The sequence below is a fragment of the Dioscorea cayenensis genome, chromosome 16, assembly GCF_009730915.1.
Source record: "Dioscorea cayenensis subsp. rotundata cultivar TDr96_F1 chromosome 16, TDr96_F1_v2_PseudoChromosome.rev07_lg8_w22 25.fasta, whole genome shotgun sequence".
NCBI classification, from domain to species: Eukaryota; Viridiplantae; Streptophyta; class Magnoliopsida; order Dioscoreales; family Dioscoreaceae; genus Dioscorea; species Dioscorea cayenensis.
In genome coordinates this window covers 16,356,896-16,371,406 of record NC_052486.1, presented here as the reverse complement: position 1 = coordinate 16,371,406, position 14,511 = coordinate 16,356,896, and the positions used below count along the sequence as shown (strand labels likewise).

Genomic DNA, 14,511 nt, shown 5'->3' with positions numbered 1-14,511 from the left:
GCACTTATTTTGGAGGAGATCTTGCTAAAGTTCAAACGCCAAGACATAGGGACATGTGTGAGATGCTAGAGTGTGTGCCAAACCCCCTCGCATTCGAGTGAGCACATCCATTTGAGGGGCACAAAAGGCGATCACACTCGAGCATTCCGACCTATGCATATAAGAACAAGAACCCCACCAACATGTATATCATTGAAGAAGCAAGTGATTCAAGACGTGAACGTGTGCCCGTTTGCATTACCCCAATGAAAGTATGGAATGGGGAAGTTATTCAGGTCGAAGACTGTAGCAACACAGTAGCAATTATTGTAGCAGCACTGTTCACAGCTTGCCGAGAAATCAGAGAAATAGAGAATCCACATCGGCGTGTGGGAATTATCCACGCCCGTGTGGAAATTCGCGACGGGCGCTGTATCGCATGCCCATGGAGTTGCCTCGATTCCGACTCTATTTAAAGCCGATTCATCCCCGATTTTGGTATTCTTTTCTCCATCTTTTCCCCAACTTGCGTAGAGGGCTTCGCTTAGGGTTTTCGAGGGGCTATTGGTCAAGGTTTTTGGAGAGGTTCTACAGCTCCGACATCGTGATTCCATTAGGAAGAAGGTTGGTAGGGGAGCTTCGATCGAGGCGTATCCTATACCGGACGAAGGAATCCTTGGACGACGAGTATACTTTCCACAAGACCATCGACACGACCATCGAGGGGGTTTCTTTATGGATTCATTGCTTTTACATTTTATTTCTTTGATTGTACTTAGCTCCATGGAGAGCTAAACCCCTAATGGGTACTTGGGTGATTGTGAACCCTAGGATGTATTCGTTTCATTGAACTTCTTTATTATGCTTCCAATAAATTGATGTTTATTATGAGTTCCAACCTTAAATGCTTGATTGTATGAACATTTCCACTAGGGTGACACTAGGGTTGAGAGTTCTTGTTGGTAACCTTGTGAGTGAGTGATACACCACGAGCGTTAGACAAAGCTAGGTTGGAGAGGGTTGAGAGGGTGAGTCGAGAGGTACAGGAGCGTCCCCTTTCCCCTCCGATTTGATAGATTTTACCTCCGTTCCTCGAGTTCTTTGCGGCCATAATAGAGTGAATGGGCTAAGAGATGAACCTCCGCTGGGCATAGTTGCCCGTGCAATGGAGTAAAGCGTTGAGGTGATCTTAGTATATAGGGCTTAATTGTGGCTAGGGACCTTCCGCCTGGACCAAAGGGTTAGGTCTAAATCTAGGAAGAGATTTATCACTTGGAATCCCTAGAGCTCATTGCAACTCTATGCGGTGCGAGGTGTTGAGATTGTTCGATTTCTCCTCTGGGACATGTATAGAGTTAGGCATAGTTAACCTTAGATTTGGGACTATGTATGTAAGGATTTCCACGACTCACCATTGCACTGATTAGGAAGCATAATAGAGAGTTCTTGCACTTGAAGCAATTATCCTAGGTGAAGCATCATCCGAGTACCCCATCTTTATCGATTGCCTTGCCTCCTCCTTACTTTTGCTCTCTTACTTGTTGCTTTTAATTTCTGAGAATTGAATCATTACCACACTTATCATTGTTGATACTCCACATAGTTAAGAATCGAATTAAGTGTCTTTACTCCCTACTCCCCGTGGATTCGACCCCGCCACCCGGGATTATTACTCGACAAAGCCGTGCACTTATGGGATATAAGCAAGGGACCTTGTCAAGTTTTTTGGTGCCGCTTGCCGGGAGCTAGGCGTTTAGAGATACTTTGCACTTTGTTTTCTTAGCTATTTCACCACACATTCTATTTCATATCTTCTTATTCTATCATAGTTCTGATTTTCTTTTTCTTTATTTTTTTGGTGCAGACTCTGTGTTATGAGTCGAGGGAATCCATCAATATTGATTGAAGGAGACCCCGAGCTTGAACGCATAATTCGATAAAAAGGAAAGAACTCAGTAAAAGAACAGACTTAATCCAAACTTTGATTTGGAAGTAGAAGGATCTAAAAAAACACGGCAGTAACAAAATGAGCAACAATGAACACTATCCGATTATGCTGCGACTCTTTCGATGTTGGGGACACAATCGAGTATTGTGCGTCCCCCAATTACAACTTAAAACATCGAGCTAAAGCCGGCATTCATCCATATGCTGCAGTAGTCCGCACAATTCAACGGTTTGGCCGATGAGGATCCAAACAGTCACATAGAGAGCTTCCTCGAGGTGTGTAACATGCTGGAGATAAATGGTGTGACGGATGATGCCATCAAGTTGAGAGCCTTCCCATTTTCCTTAAAGGGGAAAGTAAAGCAGTGGCTACACTCATTACCTAGAGCATCAATCACTACATGGGAGGAGATGGTAGAAGCTTTTTCTAGCCCGTTATTTTCCTCCCGAAAATCAGCAGAAAGCTTAGGAATGAGATCTCATCCTTTGTGCAGCTTGGAATTGGAGTCTCTATTTGAGACATGGGAAAGGTTCAAGGAACTCCCTCGCGAAAGTGTCCGCAACACGGATTCCCGGAGTGGATGATTGTTCAAACCTTCTACAATGGTTTGAACCCCGAGTACAAGGCAACTCTTGGATGTGGTGGCAGGAGGTACCTTTAGGTAGCAAAAACCCCGATGAAGCACGTCAATTGATTGAAGAAATAGGGTTAAATAGCTACCAAAGTGAAACGCTTAGGGAGAAGAAAAAAAGGTGGCCGGTCTCCATGAAATTGATGCGGTAACTTCATTGGCGGCCCAAGTGGAGAGTTTGAGTAAGAAGCTAGATCTTATAGCTTCGAATAGAGTTGCGGCCGTGAACAATTACACCGGGTTGTGGTGGAGGACATGCTCCCTCCGATTGCCCAATCGTCATTGGTGATGTTTCTTCGCTTGAGAATGTTGACTTTGTAGGTAATGGAATGAGACCTCAAAGGGAATCCATACGAAAGAACACCTACAATTCAAAGTTGGAAGAATCATCCCAACTTTTCATGGAGTAATCAAGGACCACGTAAGACCATGGGGCCATCGGGGTTCCAACAACAACAACAAGCCCCTCAAGTGGAAAAACAGAATTTCGTGCTTGGAAACCCTCGAATGATGATTTGGAGAAGCACTTCGCAATCACACCGCCTCCTTGCGAAACCTTGAAAATCAAGTGGGGCAAATTGTGAAATCTCTTTCCGAAAGGCCACATGGAAGTTTACCAAGCAACACGGAAACCAACCCTAGAGAACATGTGAAGGCAATCACTTTGAGAAGTGGTCATGAGGTTGAAGGGAGGCTTCCGAGTGAGATGCCGAAAGAACACGCACCCGAGGTTATAGAGGTTGAGGATGGGGCAAACAAAGAGAAAGAGGTGGCACCCCCACCTTTCAAGCCAAGAATCCCTTATCCCTCTAGATTGAAGAATGACCAAGGGGATGAACAAGATAAGAAGTTCCTGAGTTTGTTCAAGCAACTCCACATCAACATTCCTTTTGTTGAGGCTTTGGCTCAAATGCCTAAGTATGCGAAGTTCCTGAAAGACCTATTGACCAACAAGAGGAAATTAGAGGAGAGTGCTTCAGTGGTGCTTGATGCTTCATGCTCGGCGGTGTTGCAAAAGAACATGACGAACAAGAAGAAGGACCCGAGAAGCTTCATTATTCCATGTAATATCGGCAACTTAGGTGAGGAAATGGCATTGGCGGATTCAGGGGCAAGTATCAACGTTATGCCATATACTTTCTTCCGAAAGCTAGGCTTGGGTGAGCCTAGGCCTACTCGGATGACTTTACAATTGGTGGACCGAATGGTACGACATCCGAGAGGCATCATTGAAGACGTGCTTGTCAAGGTGGACAAGTACATTTTTCCGGTTGACTTTGTAGTACTAGATGTCGATAAGGATGCAGATGTACCCTTGATACTTGGGAGACCGTTCCTGCGACTTCCAAAGCATTGATTGACATAGACGGCGGAGAGCTCACATTGAGAGTCGGAGACGATAAGCTCACTTTACCGCCTTCTGTCGAGGCCATGCGGCAATCTCTCGATTTTGATGACACTTTGTATTTTTCTAGACACTACCGATGAGATTGTTGATGAATATATACAGGAAAATGTTCAACCCGGATCCGTATGAAGGTTTGTTCGACCAAGAGGAAAGCAATGAAGAAGTAATGATGCTTGGTTCGAATGGAGAGGAAACATCTACCCCGGGGATCTTGAAGAAGGTGCTCCGAAAAATGAAGAAAGCTAGGAGACGCCACCGAAAATGCCCCAAGACTGTTGGAGACGTACATGAGCCAAGGAAGTTGGATGAATGATTGCTAGGTGGTCCGAAGCTCCAATAGTACACCCTCTACCCTCAAGAGACTTTCCTCATCATGCTTTTCGAGTTATGGGTAAGAGGGCAACCTTCATTCATGAACTCGTGGAGGTAAGAAAGATACATCAAGCTTACTAACGTTAAACAAGCGCTTCTTGGGTGGCAAACCCTAAGTGTTTCTATCTGTTTCGTACCTTTTAGTTTAGTTTGTTTGCATGAATAAATTGTTAAGTGTTGGTGTTTCAATTTTTGAGTGCTTGTGCTGCGATTTTATTGTTGGTTTTTAAAATAATTCATTATGTGTTTTGTTGTGAATTGGCAAAATCGGAGAAATCGGAGAAAGCAGAGAACAGGAGAATCCACACGTGGCAGTGAGAATTATCCACGCCCGTGTGGAAATTCCACTGCAGTGCGTGTATTGTCCACGCCCGTGGAGTGGCCCCGATTCCACTCTATTTAAAAGCCGATTCAGACCCCGATTTTTGGTATTCTTTTTCTCCATCTTTTTCCCCAACTTGCGAGAGGGCTTTGGCTAGGATTTCGAGGGGTATTGGCCAAGGTTTTGGAGAGCTTATACAGCTCTGACATCGTGATTCCATTATGAAGAAGGTTGGAAGGGGACCTTCGATCGAGGCGTATCCTATACCGGATGAAGGAATCCTTGGACGACGAGTATACTTTCCACAAGACCATCGACACGACCATCGAGGGGGTTTCTTTATGGATTCATTGCTTTTACATTCTATTTCTTTGATTGTACTTAGCTCCATGGAGAGCTAAACCCCTAGTGGGTACTTGGGTGATTGTGAACCCTAGGATGTATTCGTTTCATTGAACTTCTTTATTATGCTTCCAATAAATTGATGTTTATTGTGAGTTCCAACCTTGAATGCTTGATTGTATGAATATTTCCACTAGGGTGACACTAGAGTTGAGAGTTCTTGTTGGTAACCTTGTGAGTGAGTAACACACCACGAGCGTTAGACAAAGCTAGGTTGGAGAGGGTTGAGAGGGTGAGTCGAGAGGTACAGGAGCGTCCCCTTTCCCCTCCGATGTGATAGATTCTACCTCCATTCCTCGAGTTCTTTGCGGTCATAATAGTGTGAATGGGCTAAGAAATGAACCTTCCCTGGGGCATAGTTGCCCGTGCAATGGAGTGAAGCGTTGAGGTGATCTTAGTATATAGGGCTTAATTGTGGCTAGGGACCTTCCGCCTGGACCAAAGGGTTAGGTCTAAATCTAGGAAGAGATTTATCACTTGGAATCCCTAGAGCTCGTTGTAACTTTATTCGAGTGCGAGGTTGAGAGGTTATTTAATCTCTCCTCCAGGACATGAATATAGTTAGGCATAGTTGACCTTAGATTTGGGACTATGTATGTAAGGATTTCCACGACTCACCATTGCACTGATTAGGAAGCATAATAGAGAGTTCTTGCACTTGAAGCAATTATCCTAGGTGAAGCATCATCCGAGTACCCCATCTTTATCGATTGCCTTGCCTCCTCCTCACTTTTGCTCTCTTACTTGTTGCTTTTAATTTCTGAGAATTGAATCATTACCGCACTTATCATTGTTGATACTCCACATAGCTAAGAATCGAATTAAGTGCCTTTACTCCCTAGTCCCTATGGATTTGACCCCGCTCACCCGGGATTATTACTTCGACAAACCCATGCACTTGCGGGATATACGCAAGGGAAACTTGTCAGACCTCAAGGAAACCCATATAGCAATAGCTACAATTCGGGTTGGAAGAATCATCCAAATTTTTCATGGAGAAATCGGGGTCCACAAAAAGGCCATGGGGAGCCCACGGGTGAAAGCATCTAAAATCACTGAAGCATCTAAAATCACTGAAGCATCTAAAATCAACTGAAGCATTTTCCACCAATTTCCTCTTGTTAGTCAACAAGTCTTTCAAGAACTTTCGCATACTTAGGCATTTTGGGCCAATGCCTCAACAAAAAGGAATATTGATGTGGGAGTTGCTTGAACAAACTCGAGAACTTCTTGTACTGTTCATTTCCTTGGCCATTCTTCAATCTAGAGGGATAGGGAATTCTTGGCTTGAAAGGTGGATGTGCCACCTCTTTCTCTTGCTCGATCCCACTCTTCTACCTCTATAACCTCGGGTGCGTGTTCTTTTGGCTTCTCACTCGGAAGCCTACCTTCAACCCTCACGACCACTTCTCAAAGTGATCGCCTCACATGCTCTCTAGGGTTGGTCTCTGTATTTCTCGGCAAGCTTTCATGTGGCCTTTCAGAGAGAGACTTCGCAATTTGCCCCACATGATTTTCAAGGTTATGCAAAGAAGCGGTGTGGTTGCGAAGTGTCACCTCGACTTATTCAAACCTTGTATTTTGCAGTTGTATAAATCTAGCCAAGTGCTTCTCTAAAGTCGATCGTTCGGGTTTCCAAACCCGAGACTCATTTTCACTGAGGGGCTTGTTGTTGTTGTTGTTGGAAACCCGGTGGCCCCATTACCTTTTGTGGAACCTGATTACTCCATGAGAAATTTGGATGATTCTTCCATCCCGAATTGTAGGTATTGCTATATGGGTTTCCTAGAGGTTTGACAAGTTCCCCTTGCGTATATCCCTCAAGTGCACGGGTTTGTCGAAGTAATAATCCCAGGTGAGCGGGGTCGAATCCACAAGGAGTAAGGAGTAAAGACACTTAATTCGATTCTTAGCTATGTGGAGTATCAACAATGATAAGTGTGATAATGATTCAATTCTGAACAATTAAAAGCAACAAGTAAGAGAGCAAAAGTAAGGAGAAGGCAAGGCAATAGATAAAGATGGGGTACTCGGATGATGCTTCACCTAGGAAAATTGTTTCAAGTGCAAGAACTCTCTATTATGCTTCCTAATCAATGCAATGGTGAGTCGTGGAAATCCTTACATACATAGTCCCAAATCTAAGGTCAACTATGCCTAACTATATTCATGTCCTGGAGGAGAGATTAAATAACCTCTCAACCTCGCACTCGAATAAAGTTACAACGAGCTCTAGGGATTCCAAGTGATAAATCGCTTCCTAATTATAGACCTAACCCTTTGGTCCAGGCGGAAGGTCCCTAGCCACAATTAAGCCCTAGATACTAAGATCCCCTCAACACTTCACTCCATTGCACGTGAAACTAAGCCCCAGCGGAGGTTCATCCCTTAGACCATTCACTCTATTATGGCCGCAAAGAACTCAAGGAACGGAGGTAGAATCTATCACGTCCGGAGGAAAGGGGCGCTCCGGTACCTCTCGACTCACCCTCTCAACCCTCTCCAACCTAGCTTTGTCTAACGCTGGTGGTGTGTCACTCACTCACAAGGTTACCAACAAGAACTCTCAACCCTAGTGTCACTCTAGGGGAAATGTTCATACAATCAAGCATTCAAGGTTGGAACTCACAATAAACATCAATTTATTGAAAGCATAATAAAGAGGTTCAAAAGAAAGCGAATACATCCTAGGGTTCACAATCACCCCAAGTACTCACTAGGGGTTTAGCTCTCCATGGAGCTAAGTACAATCAAAAGAAATTGAATGTAAAAAGCAATGAATCCATAAAAGAAACCCCTCGATGGTCATGTCGATGGTCTTGCGGAGAGTCCTCTACTCGTCGTCCAAGGATTCCCTCGTCCTGTATAGGATACGACTCGACGGAAGCTCCCTACCAACCTTCTTACTCAGGAATGATGATGTCAGAGCCATAGAACCTCTCCAAAACCTTGGCCAATACTGCTTAAAACCCTAGCCGAAGCCCTCTCTCAAGTTGGGGAAAAGATGAAGAAAAGAATACCAAAATCGGGGCTGAATCGGATTTAAATAGGGCTGGAATCGGGCAACTCCACGGGCGTGGATGCTACACGCGCCCGTGCGGAATTTCCACACGCCCGTGTGGATTCTCTGTTTCTCTGATTTTTCGGCCGGCTGTGAACAGTGCTGCTACATTACTTGCTACAGTGCTCTGCTACAGTTCAACCTGAATAACTTCCCAATTCCATACTTTCATCGGGGTAACGCAAACGGCCACACGCTCCCGTCGTGAATCACTTGCTTCTTCAATGATATATATGTTGGTGGAGCTCCTGTTCTTATATGCATAAGATGGAATGCTCGAGTGTGACTGCCTTTGTGCCCCTCCAAATGGATGTGCTCACTCAAATGCGAGGAGGTTGGCACACACTCTAGCATATGACACCTGTTCTATGTCTTCGTGTTTGAATCTTATGAAGATCTCCTCCAAAATAGGTGCATTATGATCCACATTGGCCTATTTCCTTCATACTCAGCCTCACAACCATACCAGCATAGAAGTAACATAAAAACACACATATTAATGTAAAAACCTGAGAAAAGTAATGCTCAACATAAGGAAAGAATGCTTCGCATTCATATCACGCAAGCACTAATCAAGGTCTCATGCCATTACTTACAAAATCAACGTTCTCCACCGAAGAACCATCACCAATAGAGATTGGGCAATTGGAGAAAGCATGCCCTCCACCACACCCGTTGCAATTAGTCACAACCGCCACTCTATTTGAAGTTAGAAGATCTAACTTAATACTCAAACTCTGCACTTGAGCCGCCAATGAAGTTACCGCATCTATTTCATGGAGACCGGCCACTTTTTTCTTCTCCCTAGCGTTCCATTGGTAGCTGTTTAACCCTATTTCTTCAATTAACTGCCGAGCCTCATCGGGGGTCTTCCTACCTAAGGTACCTCCTGTTGCCGCATTCAACAGTTGCCTTTTACTTGGGTTCAAACCATTATAAAAAGTTTGAACAATCATCCACTCTGGAAAAACGTGTTGCGGCCACTTTCTCAGGAGCTCCTTGAACCTTTCCCAGGTCTCAATTAGAGACTCCAATTCCAACTAAACAAAGGATGAGATCTTATTCCTAAGCTTTGCAGATTTTCCGGGAGGGAAATAACGGGCAAGAAAAGCTTCTACCATCTCTTCCCATGTGGTAATCGATGCTCTAGGTAATGAGTGTAGCCACTGCTTCGCTCTCCCATTTAGGGAAAATGGGAAGGCTCTCAACTTGATGACATCATCCGTCACTCCATTTATCTTCAGCATATCACACACTTCTAGAATATTCTCTATATGACTGTTTGGATCCTCATCGGCCAAACCGTTGAACTGTGCGGATTGTTGCAACATGTGGATGAATGCTGGCTTCAACTCAAAGTTCTGAGCTGTAATCGGGAGGCGCACAATACTCGATTGTGTCCCCAACACCGAAGGTTTGGCATAACTGGATAATTTTCGCTGTTGCTCATTCTGTTCTGCTGCCATATTTTCAGATCCTTCCACTTAGAAATCAGCTAAATTAGACTGTTCTTGCACTGGATCTTTCCCTTTTTTTCTAAGCGTACATTCAAGCTCAGGATCTCCTTCAACCAATATTGAGGGATTCCCTCGGGTCATAACCTGGAGCTGCACCCAAAAAGAAAGAAAAAGAAATCAGAACGATGATAGAATAAGAAGATAGGAAATAGAATGTATGGTGGAATAGCTAAGAAAATAAAGTGCAAAGTATCTCTAAACGCCTACTCCACGGCAACGGCGCCAAAAACTTGACAAGATCCCCTTGCGTATATTCCGCAAGTGCACGGGTTTGTCGAACTAATAATCACGGATGAGCGGGTATCGAATGCACAGGGAGTAGGGAATAAAAACATTTAATCCGCTTCTTAGCTATGTGAAAAATCAATAGTGATAAGTGTGACAATGATTCAATTCTCACAAGTAAAATCAACAAGTAAGAGAGCACGAGTAAAGGAGAAGGTAAGGCAATCGATAAAGATGGGGTACTCGGATAATGCTCCGCCTAGGACGATCGCTTCAAGTGCAATAACCCTCTATTATGCTTCCTAATCAATGCAATAGTGAGTCATGGAAATCCTTCATTACATAGTCCCAAATCTAAGGTCAACTATGCCTAACTCTATACATGTCCCGGAGGAGAAATCGAACAATCTCAACACCTCGCACTCGCATAGAGTTGCAATGAGCTCTAGGGATTCCAAGTGATAAATCTCTTCCTAATTATAGACTTAACCCTTTGGTCCAGGGGGAAGGTCCCTAACCATGATTAAGCCCTAGATACTAAGATCACCTCAACGCTTCACTCCGTTGTCTCGCAACTAAGCCCTAGCGGAGGGTCATCCCTTAGACCATTCACTCTATTATGGCCGCAAAGAGCTCGAGGAATGGAGGTTGAATCTATCACGTCAGAGGGGAAAGAGGACGCTCCTGTACCTCTCGACTCACCCTCTCAACCCTCTCCTGTAACTCTATTGGGAACTCATGTTCGATGTTAAAGGGACTAGTTAGGTTTATTTTCTTGTTCTAAATTTTCAAAAAAAAAAAATGGAAAATGAAAGAAAGAACAAAATAGTTTTATTGTTTATTTGTGCTTATTGGGTGGAAAGAGCTACCACCTATGTAGTATGAAGCTACTCTCATAAGTCGGATACTAGCTATACCCTAATGAGAGAAAGAGCTATCTCATAGGATGAGTGAAAGCTACCACTCCGGTATAAAGAGCTACCACCTCAAAAGTGTGAAAGCCACCTTAGCCGCCACTTTGGAAAGGGCTACCTTAGAGGATGTGTGAAGCTACTACCATCTTTGAAATTGTTGTCACTTTTGTAGATAAATAAGTCCCTTGTACTTAAAATTTTGAGGAGTATACCTTGGGTTGTTTTGAGTGAGTTCACACATGTACACAATTCCGGGTTTTGTTTCCTTTTTGATTCAAGTTTTTAGCTAGAGCATTGATTTTTCGTATTTAGTGTTGAAATTTCCCTTACTTATAGAATGCTCTCTTTGTATACTTTGGTGAACCTAAGGCCATGCACTTCCAATATCTTCTTCATTGATGTACATAACGTTTTTAATATTTGCTTGAGGACAAGCAAAAGCTTAAGTGTGGGGGAGTTTGAAAAGTGCTTGTGCGATACGAATGCGAAGCGTTCATTCCTTATGCTGAGAATTACTTTTCTTGGGTCTTTACACTACTATGTGTATTTTTATGTTAATTTTATGCAGGTAGGGTTGTGAGGCCGAGTATGAAGGAAATAGGCCAATGTGGATTACAATGCACCGATTTTGGAAATTATCCACACGGGCGTGTGGAAATCATCCACTTTCATTGTAGTATGTACTGTAGCAGCACTGTTCACAGACAGCCGAGAAACCAAGAAACAGAGAATCCACACGGGCGTGTGGAAATTATCCACGCCCTTGTGGAAATTCCGCACGGGCGCGTGGAGCATCCACGGCCGTATATTCGCCCGATTCCAGCCCTATTTAAAGCCGATTCAGCCCTGATTTTAGTATTCTTTTATCCATCTTTTCCCCAACTTGAGAGAGGGCTTCGGCTAGGGTTTCGAGGGGTATTGGCCAAGGTTTTGAAGTAGGTTCTATGTCTCCGACATCATCATTCCTTTGGAAGAAGGTTGGTAGGGGAGCTTCCTTCGAGGCGTATCCTATACCGGACGAGGGAATCCTTGAATGATGAGTAGAGGACTCTCCGCAAGACCATCGACACGACCATCGATTCTTTATGATTCATTGCTTTTACATTCTATTTCTTTGATTGTACTTAGCTCCATGGTGAGCTAAACACCTAGTGGGTACGTGGTATTGTGAACCCTAGGATGTATTCGTTTCTTTGAACCTCTTTATTATGCTTTCAATAAATTGATGTTTATTGTGAGTTCCAACCTTGAATGCTTGATTGTATGAACATTTCCCCTAGAGTGACACTAGGGTTGAGAGTTCTTGTTGGTAACCTTGTGAGTGAGTGACACACCACGAGCGTTAGACAAAGCTAGTTTGGAGAGGGTTGAGAGGGTGAGTCGAGAGGTACAGGAGTGTCCTTTTTCCCCTCTACCATGATAGATTCTATCTCCGTTCCTCGAGTTCTTTGCGGCCATAATAGAGCGAATGGTCTAAGGGATGAACATCCGCTGGGGCTTAGTTGCGCGTGCAACGGAATGAAGCGTTGAGGTGATCTTAGTATCTAGGGCTTAATTGTGGTTAGGGACCTTCCACCTGGACCAAAGGGTTAGGTCTATAATTAGGAAGAGATTTATCACTTGGAATCCCTAGAGCTCATTGCAACTCTATGTGAGTGCGAGGTGTTGAGATTGTTCGATTTCTGCTCCGGGACATGTATAGAGTTAGGCATAGTTGACCTTAGATTTGGGACTATGTGATTAAGGATTTCCACGACTCACCATTGCATTGATGAGGAAGCATAATAGAGGGTTCTTGCACTTGAAACAATTATCCTAGGTGGAGCATTATCCGAGTACCCCATCTTTATCGATTGCCTTACCTCCCTTCTTTAGTTTTGCTTCCTTTCTTGTTGCTTTTATTGTTGAGAATTGAATCATTATCACACTCATTATCATTGATCTTTCACATAGCTAAGAATCGAATTAAGTATTTTTATTCCCAACTCCCTGTGGATTCGATACCCGCTCACCCGGGATTATTACTTCGACAAACCCGTGCACTTGCGAGATATACGCAAGGGGACCTTGTCATTGACCTTAGATTTTGGACCGTGTGCTTAAGGATTTCCACGACTCAGTGAGCATTGATTAGGAAGTATAATAGTTGGTTTTGCACTTGAAACATTAATCCTAGGTGGAGCATCAACATTATCATTGTTCACTTTCATGTGGTTAAGTAGTAATTTAAGTATTTTTACTCCCTAATCCATGTGTATACCATACCCCACTCACCTCAAGGGGTGTTGTCAAGTTTTTGGCTCCGTTGCCATGGAATAGGCATTTTAGAAGCACTTTGCACTTTGCTATTTTAGCTGTTTATCATTCATTCTATTTAACACTTTCTTATTCTTCCATCATTCTCATTTATTTTCTTTTGTCATGTCTTACTCTTTCTTGCAAGGAGCTTAAATGATGTTTGATTCACTCATTGCTCTATATTCACAAGTTGAAGCTCTGAGTAAAAAAATTGATAGAATTGTTACTTCACAACAACAGAGCAATCCATTTTATAGCACATATCATCCAATTGAAGTGGGCAACCCAAACCCATTATGGAATAATGATGGACAACATTGGGGAGCACCTCAAGGTGAATGTCAAAAAGGTGAGCTACTTGGAGAAGATGCAGTTCAGTTGCAAAAAGTATTAGCTAATTTTATTGAAGTGACCGATGCTAGTGTCCAAAGTATCGAGACCACATTTAGATGTTATGAAGCCTCCTTTAAAAACCTTGAGCATCAATTAGGAGGGATACTTGATACACTCTCTAAGGAACAACAAGTATTTGAGCAAGCAATTCAAGTTCCTTTTAGAAATGATGCGGTACTGAATGACAATGAAGAAGTAGGACAGAATGGGTATGATGTTGTAGAGAGTGAGAGGAAGCAAGAAAAACCTTTCTTTTAAAGTTCAAATTGCTTCAATGGACAGTGTCTTCGTGAGCAAGGAATGATGCATGAAGGCTTGGTGAAGAAATATTGCTTTCAAGTTGAAATGGAAGAAGAAGCAAACCCTAAGATAATGGAACAAGCATCTCTCTTTGGGATTGATCAAATCATAAATTGGAAGAAAGAGATTTTGGGTTTGGAAGAAGATATGGATAGGAGATTGAAGCCATCCAATGACCCACCTGTGCTAAGCTTGGACAATTCCCAACCCAAATTGTTCCCTTGGAGGCCAAAGGTAAGATGGTTGGACTCCCCAACAAATATTCTGTCCCGGCAAGTAGATTTTTGGTTTAAAGGAAGTAGCTATGCAATGTCAAGTAGGGAGGAACACACTCTTTTCAAGCCCCCATAAGGTAAGGAAGAGGTACGTCAAGCTAAGTGACATAAAACAAGCACTTCTTGGGAGACAACCCAAGTTTTTAAAGTTTTTCTTGTTTTTAGTTAGTATTTGCATGAATAAGGCTTTGAGTGTTAGTGTCTAGATCTTTTACATGCTTTTGCTGTGCTTTTCTTGTGGATTATTTTTTGTTTTCATGTGCTTAAATGTATACGGCGAATTTGTTGGTCATTTGAGCGAGTTTGTCATGTTTTCCCTGGTATATTTTGCATGATAGGGCAGGCTTTGAGTGTATTGAGATGTTCAAGAATTTTTTGCAGAGCTTGAAGTTTTTCTAAATCATCTAGAGAAAACACAAGGCCGTGTGGAATTTCCACACGGCCATGGGTCTCTACTTTGAGCTCT

General features: G+C 43.2%; 1 non-coding gene across 1 annotated transcript; it reads right to left on the bottom strand.

Annotated features, from left to right (window-relative positions):
* Positions 1-2,387: 2,387 nt before the first annotated feature.
* Positions 2,388-2,497, bottom strand: LOC120279832. Its single transcript, XR_005542132.1, has one exon. It is a non-coding gene; the product is annotated as a small nucleolar RNA R71 (small nucleolar RNA).
* Positions 2,498-14,511: the final 12,014 nt, after the last annotated feature.